This window comes from Leuciscus leuciscus, assembly GCF_965113295.1.
Source record: "Leuciscus leuciscus genome assembly, chromosome: 4".
Classification (NCBI taxonomy): domain Eukaryota; kingdom Metazoa; phylum Chordata; class Actinopteri; order Cypriniformes; family Leuciscidae; genus Leuciscus; species Leuciscus leuciscus.
Window position 1 is genome coordinate 23,361,961 of NC_138728.1, and position 9,305 is coordinate 23,371,265.

Genomic DNA, 9,305 nt, shown 5'->3' on the forward strand with positions numbered 1-9,305 from the left:
GTTGGGGATGTTTTCATCCACTACGGGGTATTTTTGAGTCTTAATTTGGCCATAACTTTCTCCATGTTTCAGCAAATGGAATGATTTTTGGTGACTAATCTTATTTTGATACATATTTGGGGAAAATGCTTTGAAATTTTTCAAAAACTCAACAGTACACTGTGGGCAAATTTACTACTAGGGGTGGAGCCGAACCCGAATACGGTATTCGGAAAGCACAAATAATGTGTTTTTTACGAATACTTATTTCGAACAAATACTTTTAAAAATATTTGTATTCGGGAACAAGAAAAACTTTATATCAAAAAGCTACGTTTCCTCATGAGACATGGCGACCGGCGGTGCTGCTGATGTGGTGGCTGAAATATTTTGGATTAGGCTAATGTCACGTTGTCATAAGGGGTAGTTCACATAGCGCGTTTTTTGCGCGTGCAGATTTCAAATGTAGGCGCGCGGCAAGCGCGCTGCATAGCAACGACAGACGCCACGGGAGGGCAAGCGCTTGTGGAAAGGAGAAAGCGTGCGAACTGCGCTCTTCATGATTACGAAGTATCAGCAAAGAATTAATTGATTTCTAGCCCTTGCATTAGCTTTAGATATATTTATGGAGATGAGAAATGAAATAAAAAAGCCGTCATTTTGTCATTAATATCAGTCCGTCAGAAAAGCAGTTCTAGGCTTATTCTTGGCTGGATAACTCTTAGCAGGTTTAAAAAGCTCTTTTAAAATTAAATATGAATGCAGTTTTGGATTAAATATAAGTACAGTCAAGTCAAATAAAACATGTTTTATCTCCTGTTTGGTAACACTACAATAAGATACCATTCATTAACATTACTTAATGCGCATCTAACATCAACACATTGAGTGAACAATATATTTTTACAACATTAATGTTTGTGAATGTTATTTAATACAAACACTTGATTGGTCATGTTTGTTCACTTCATTCATTGTGCATTAAATAATGTTAACATAAATAATGTTAACTTTTGATTTTAAAAATGTATTTTTAAATGAACCCCAAGGAGAATAATTGCGACAGTATATAGCCTAACTATTGTTTATTGTTAGGTCATTTTATCTATTGTTATCTAACAAATGTAATATTAATGTAGTGTTTTTAATACTACAGTTTCCATCTTTGTAACCGTGATATAAACTTTAATATATGTAAATTTAATCTAAATTAAGCTTTACCGAAATTGTTACCGAGAACCGTGGATGTTCACAGGTATTGGTACCGAATACTGAAATTTTGGCACCGTGACAACACTAGTAGCTCTGTTAGCTTGGTAATTTAGACAATATGCTGTTGACAGAGTAACATTAACGTAGGTAATGGCTGTTATGTTCTTTTCTTTTCAATGACGTTCCTTGTTACATGTTCATTGCTGGATTTATGGAAAAACATCAACCAATATTGCATATCCATAATTATTATAATTGATATATAATTAAAGAATACTTACACTATAACGTAAATTAGAAGTGTAACGCAAAAAAATGGATTTTTACACCTATTTTGAAATTTACTCGAATACAAATACAAATACAAATACTTTTCCTCTCTCAACAAATACAAATACAGATACAAATACCGGCTGCTTTGCACACCCCTATTTACTACCCTTTCGTTATGTTTCGTGGCTGAAAACAGCCACTACTTTAAACTGCTGTAAAAATGTATCAGATAAAAAATGTTTTCAATTTTTTTTGCATAAATCTATTAATCAACCTCAGTCCTGCTCAAAAATACAAAATGTTTAAAAAAAAATCGGGATTTTAACTCTTTAATTGTCAAATTAATAAATGATGTCACTGATTTGGGAAAAAAAAACACACAAAATGACTAATTTTCAATATAAAATGTGAATGTGGACTGGATTTTTTTTTACCTTTTATCACAGTCTTGGACATGTCAAAGATTAGAAACAACATTGGTTTTGATGCATTGTTAGTTTTTGTGCAGCATCAGATTTTAACTTTTTCTCCCTCATTTACTGTTCGTGGCTGTTTTTGCCCCATTGACTTCCATTATAACCACATTTTTTGATTGCAAAGCCATGACACCATATAATCATGCATTTTTGATTGTTGGTGGTTTTCCCTGTTGGGAAGAGGTCAAATTTGTAATTTTTACTGTTGATAACCAGGTGGCACCATTAACCCTTTAGATAGGCCTGTGCAAAAAAAAAGCTTAGTTTCTGGCTTTTACATGGAGTTATATGGAGTATAATAGCATATTTGTGTGTGTGTGTGTGTGTGTGTGTGTGTGTGTGTGTGTGTGTGTGTGTGTGTGTGTGTGTGCGTGTGTGTGTGTGTGTGTGTGTGTGTGTGTGTGTGTGTGTGTGAGTGAGAGAGTATGAGAACTCACCTTGATGCGTCTGAGAAAATCAAAATATGCACCTCAGCTCTCAGAACTACATGGAGTAAACAAAAACAAAGTAAGTGTATTTATGCATCTGCTGCCTTTTGATGGTGAGAAATGCAGACTAAACAAAGCAAGTGGATTTAAACACTTGCATGCAAGCCTGCTGGTCATTTGATGGTGGAAAGAGCAGCAAGCAACATGAGAAAGGGCTTGACTTGTAGTGAAGTTTTAGAGATGATTATGCTGCCTGACCCCTCCAGCAAGCTGCAGGATGTATCGTCTTCTCCCTCTGACACCACAGACTCAGGAGAGTCAGATCCTGATTTGGATGTGGCACCCTCATCATCCTCCTCTAGCTTCCACTGAAGGAGAGGAGGATTCGGAGAATCCTGGATCTGGGTGGATTGGGAGAAACGGCGAAGTGTGGTTTTCCACCAACGCGGAGACAACTTTCTTCAGCCTGCCAACTCCCGTGACTCCAGGGCCGACGCGCTATGCCATCGCAAGGGTCCAGAACATGGATTCTGTGTTCAATCTGTTTTTTACGGAGTAAAAATAGGAGGGGAAGGCGATGATCCCACAGGCAACGTGTGGACTCCCCTGTGGACCTGTAGACGCCGGCCAAAATCAGTAGCCCCATGTAGGCACGGAGATCTGTGGAGTCCACCCCGGTCCAGTTTCTCATTGTGCGGCGCCCATGGAGGTTGGTCATGCTGACAATGAGGTCAATCATCTGCTCCGTAAAAAACAGAATCCGTTGAACACAGAATCCATGTTCTGGACCCTTGCGATGGCATAGCGTGTCGGCCCTGGAGTCACACCTCTGGCAGGCTGAAGAAAGGGAGTTATGTGCTGTTGGGGATGTTTTCATCCACTACGGGGTATTTTTGAGTCTTAATTTGGCCATAACTTTGTCCATGTTTCAGCAAATGGAATGATTTTTGGTGACTAATCTTATTTTGATACATATTTGGGGAAAATGCTTTGAAATTTTTCAAAAACTCAACAGTACACTGTGGGCAAATTTACTACCCTTTCGTTATGTTTCGTGGCTGAAAACAGCCACTACTTTAAACTGCTGTAAAAATGTATCAGATAAAAAATGTTTTCAATTTTTTTTGCATAAATCTATTAATCAACCTCAGTCCTGCTCAAAAATACAAAATGTTTAAAAAAAAATCGGGATTTTAACTCTTTAATTGTCAAATTAATAAATGATGTCACTGATTTGGGAAAAAAAAAACACACAAAATGACTAATTTTCAATATAAAATGTGAATGTGGACTGGATTTTTTTTTACCTTTTATCACAGTCTTGGACATGTCAAAGATTAGAAACAACATTGGTTTTGATGCATTGTTAGTTTTTGTGCAGCATCAGATTTGAACTTTTTCTCCCTCATTTACTGTTCGTGGCTGTTTTTGCCCCATTGACTTCCATTATAACCACATTTTTTGATTGCAAAGCCATGACACCATATAATCATGCATTTTTGATTGTTGGTGGTTTTCCCTGTTGGGAAGAGGTCAAATTTGTAATTTTTACTGTTGATAACCAGGTGGCACCATTAACCCTTTAGATAGGCCTGTGCAAAAAAAAAGCTTAGTTTCTGGCTTTTACATGGAGTTATATGGAGTATAATAGCATATTTGTGTGTGTGTGTGTGTGTGTGTGTGTGTGTGTGTGCGTGTGTGTGTGTGTGTGTGTGTGTGTGTGTGTGTGTGTGTGTGCGCGTGTGTGCGCGCGCGTGTGTGTGTGTGTGTGTGTGTGTGTGTGTGAGTGAGAGAGTATGAGAACTCACCTTGATGCGTCTGAGAAAATCAAAATATGCACCTCAGCTCTCAGAACTACATGGAGTAAACAAAAACAAAGTAAATCCACTTGCTTTGTTTAGTCTGCATTTCTCACCATCAAAAGGCAGCAGATGCATAAATCTGCTGCCTTTTGATGGTGAGAAATGCAGACTAAACAAAGCAAGTGGATTTAAACACTTGCATGCAAGCCTGCTGGTCATTTGATGGTGGAAAGAGCAGCAAGCAACATGAGAAAGGGCTTGACTTGTAGTGAAGTTTTAGAGATGATTATGCAGCCTGACCCCTCCAGCAAGCTGCAGGATGTATCGTCTTCTCCCTCTGACACCACAGACTCAGGAGAGTCAGATCCTGATTTGGATGTGGCACCCTCATCATCCTCCTCTAGCTTCCACTGAAGGAGAGGAGGATTCGGAGAATCCTGGATCTGGGTGGATTGGGAGAAACGGCGAAGTGTGGTTTTCCACCAACGCGGAGACAACTTTCTTCAGCCTGCCAACTCCCGTGACTCCAGGGCCGACGCGCTATGCCATCGCAAGGGTCCAGAACATGGATTCTGTGTTCAATCTGTTTTTTACGGAGTAAAAATAGGAGGGGAAGGCGATGATCCCACAGGCAACGTGTGGACTCCCCTGTGGACCTGTAGACGCCGGCCAAAATCAGTAGCCCCATGTAGGCACGGAGATCTGTGGAGTCCACCCCGGTCCAGTTTCTCATTGTGCGGCGCCCATGGAGGTTGGTCATGCTGACAATGAGGTCAATCATCTGCTCCGTAAAAAACAGAATCCGTTCAACACAGAATCCATGTTCTGGACCCTTGCGATGGCATAGCGTGTCGGCCCTGGAGTCACACCTCTGGCAGGCTGAAGAAAGGGAGTTATGTGCTGTTGGGGATGTTTTCATCCACTACGGGGTATTTTTGAGTCTTAATTTGGCCATAACTTTCTCCATGTTTCAGCAAATGGAATGATTTTTGGTGACTAATCTTATTTTGATACATATTTGGGGAAAATGCTTTGAAATTTTTCAAAAACTCAACAGTACACTGTGGGCAAATTTACTACCCTTTCGTTATGTTTCGTGGCTGAAAACAGCCACTACTTTAAACTGCTGTAAAAATGTATCAGATAAAAAATGTTTTCAATTTTTTTTGCATAAATCTATTAATCAACCTCAGTCCTGCTCAAAAATACAAAATGTTTAAAAAAAAATCGGGATTTTAACTCTTTAATTGTCAAATTAATAAATGATGTCACTGATTTGGGAAAAAAAAACACACAAAATGACTAATTTTCAATATAAAATGTGAATGTGGACTGGATTTTTTTTTACCTTTTATCACAGTCTTGGACATGTCAAAGATTAGAAACAAAATTGGTTTTGATGCATTGTTAGTTTTTGTGCAGCATCAGATTTTAACTTTTTCTCCCTCATTTACTGTTCGTGGCTGTTTTTGCCCCATTGACTTCCATTATAACCACATTTTTTGATTGCAAAGCCATGACACCATATAATCATGCATTTTTGATTGTTGGTGGTTTTCCCTGTTGGGAAGAGGTCAAATTTGTAATTTTTACTGTTGATAACCAGGTGGCACCATTAACCCTTTAGATAGGCCTGTGCAAAAAAAAAGCTTAGTTTCTGGCTTTTACATGGAGTTATATGGAGTATAATAGCATATTTGTGTGTGTGTGTGTGTGTGTGTGTGTGTGTGTGTGTGCGTGTGTGTGTGTGTGTGTGTGTGTGTGTGTGTGTGTGTGTGTGTGTGAGTGAGAGAGTATGAGAACTCACCTTGATGCGTCTGAGAAAATCAAAATATGCACCTCAGCTCTCAGAACTACATGGAGTAAACAAAAACAAAGTAAGTGTATTTATGCATCTGCTGCCTTTTGATGGTGAGAAATGCAGACTAAACAAAGCAAGTGGATTTAAACACTTGCATGCAAGCCTGCTGGTCATTTGATGGTGGAAAGAGCAGCAAGCAACATGAGAAAGGGCTTGACTTGTAGTGAAGTTTTAGAGATGATTATGCAGCCTGACCCCTCCAGCAAGCTGCAGGATGTATCGTCTTCTCCCTCTGACACCACAGACTCAGGAGAGTCAGATCCTGATTTGGATGTGGCACCCTCATCATCCTCCTCTAGCTTCCACTGAAGGAGAGGAGGATTCGGAGAATCCTGGATCTGGGTGGATTGGGAGAAACGGCGAAGTGTGGTTTTCCACCAACGCGGAGACAACTTTCTTCAGCCTGCCAACTCCCGTGACTCCAGGGCCGACGCGCTATGCCATCGCAAGGGTCCAGAACATGGATTCTGTGTTCAATCTGTTTTTTACGGAGTAAAAATAGGAGGGGAAGGCGATGATCCCACAGGCAACGTGTGGACTCCCCTGTGGACCTGTAGACGCCGGCCAAAATCAGTAGCCCCATGTAGGCACGGAGATCTGTGGAGTCCACCCCGGTCCAGTTTCTCATTGTGCGGCGCCCATGGAGGTTGGTCATGCTGACAATGAGGTCAATCATCTGCTCCGTAAAAAACAGAATCCGTTGAACACAGAATCCATGTTCTGGACCCTTGCGATGGCATAGCGTGTCGGCCCTGGAGTCACACCTCTGGCAGGCTGAAGAAAGGGAGTTATGTGCTGTTGGGGATGTTTTCATCCACTACGGGGTATTTTTGAGTCTTAATTTGGCCATAACTTTCTCCATGTTTCAGCAAATGGAATGATTTTTGGTGACTAATCTTATTTTGATACATATTTGGGGAAAATGCTTTGAAATTTTTCAAAAACTCAACAGTACACTGTGGGCAAATTTACTACCCTTTCGTTATGTTTCGTGGCTGAAAACAGCCACTACTTTAAATTGCTGTAAAAATGTATCAGATAAAAAATGTTTTCAATTTTTTTTGCATAAATCTATTAATCAACCTCAGTCCTGCTCAAAAATACAAAATGTTTAAAAAAAAATCGGGATTTTAACTCTTTAATTGTCAAATTAATAAATGATGTCACTGATTTGGGAAAAAAAAACACACAAAATGACTAATTTTCAATATAAAATGTGAATGTGGACTGGATTTTTTTTTACCTTTTATCACAGTCTTGGACATGTCAAAGATTAGAAACAACATTGGTTTTGATGCATTGTTAGTTTTTGTGCAGCATCAGATTTTAACTTTTTCTCCCTCATTTACTGTTCGTGGCTGTTTTTGCCCCATTGACTTCCATTATAACCACATTTTTTGATTGCAAAGCCATGACACCATATAATCATGCATTTTTGATTGTTGGTGGTTTTCCCTGTTGGGAAGAGGTCAAATTTGTAATTTTTACTGTTGATAACCAGGTGGCACCATTAACCCTTTAGATAGGCCTGTGCAAAAAAAAAGCTTAGTTTCTGGCTTTTACATGGAGTTATATGGAGTATAATAGCATATTTGTGTGTGTGTGTGTGTGTGTGTGTGTGTGTGTGTGTGTGTGTGTGTGTGTGTGTGTGTGTGTGTGTGCGTGCGTGCGTGCGTGCGTGTGTGTGTGTGTGTGTGTGTGTGTGTGTGTGTGTGTGTGTGTGTGAGTGAGAGAGTATGAGAACTCACCTTGATGCGTCTGAGAAAATCAAAATATGCACCTCAGCTCTCAGAACTACATGGAGTAAACAAAAACAAAGTAAGTGTATTTATGCATCTGCTGCCTTTTGATGGTGAGAAATGCAGACTAAACAAAGCAAGTGGATTTAAACACTTGCATGCAAGCCTGCTGGTCATTTGATGGTGGAAAGAGCAGCAAGCAACATGAGAAAGGGCTTGACTTGTAGTGAAGTTTTAGAGATGATTATGCAGCCTGACCCCTCCAGCAAGCTGCAGGATGTATCGTCTTCTCCCTCTGACACCACAGACTCAGGAGAGTCAGATCCTGATTTGGATGTGGCACCCTCATCATCCTCCTCTAGCTTCCACTGAAGGAGAGGAGGATTCCTGGATCTGGGTGGATTGGGAGAAACGGCGAAGTGTGGTTTTCCACCAACGCGGAGACAACTTTCTTCAGCCTGCCAACTCCCGTGACTCCAGGGCCGACGCGCTATGCCATCGCAAGGGTCCAGAACATGGATTCTGTGTTCAATCTGTTTTTTACGGAGTAAAAATAGGAGGGGAAGGCGATGATCCCACAGGCAACGTGTGGACTCCCCTGTGGACCTGTAGACGCCGGCCAAAATCAGTAGCCCCATGTAGGCACGGAGATCTGTGGAGTCCACCCCGGTCCAGTTTCTCATTGTGCGGCGCCCATGGAGGTTGGTCATGCTGACAATGAGGTCAATCATCTGCTCCGTAAAAAACAGAATCCGTTGAACACAGAATCCATGTTCTGGACCCTTGCGATGGCATAGCGTGTCGGCCCTGGAGTCACACCTCTGGCAGGCTGAAGAAAGGGAGTTATGTGCTGTTGGGGATGTTTTCATCCACTACGGGGTATTTTTGAGTCTTAATTTGGCCATAACTTTCTCCATGTTTCAGCAAATGGAATGATTTTTGGTGACTAATCTTATTTTGATACATATTTTGGGAAAATGCTTTGAAATTTTTCAAAAACTCAACAGTACACTGTGGGCAAATTTACTACCCTTTCGTTATGTTTCGTGGCTGAAAACAGCCACTACTTTAAACTGCTGTAAAAATGTATCAGATAAAAAATGTTTTCAATTTTTTTTGCATAAATCTATTAATCAACCTCAGTCCTGCTCAAAAATACAAAATGTTTAAAAAAAAATCGGGATTTTAACTCTTTAATTGTCAAATTAATAAATGATGTCACTGATTTGGGAAAAAAAAACACACAAAATGACTAATTTTCAATATAAAATGTGAATGTGGACTGGATTTTTTTTTACCTTTTATCACAGTCTTGGACATGTCAAAGATTAGAAACAACATTGGTTTTGATGCATTGTTAGTTTTTGTGCAGCATCAGATTTTAACTTTTTCTCCCTCATTTACTGTTCGTGGCTGTTTTTGCCCCATTGACTTCCATTATAACCACATTTTTTGATTGCAAAGCCATGACACCATATAATCATGCATTTTTGATTGTTGGTGGTTTTCCCTGTTGGGAAGAGGTCAAATTTGTA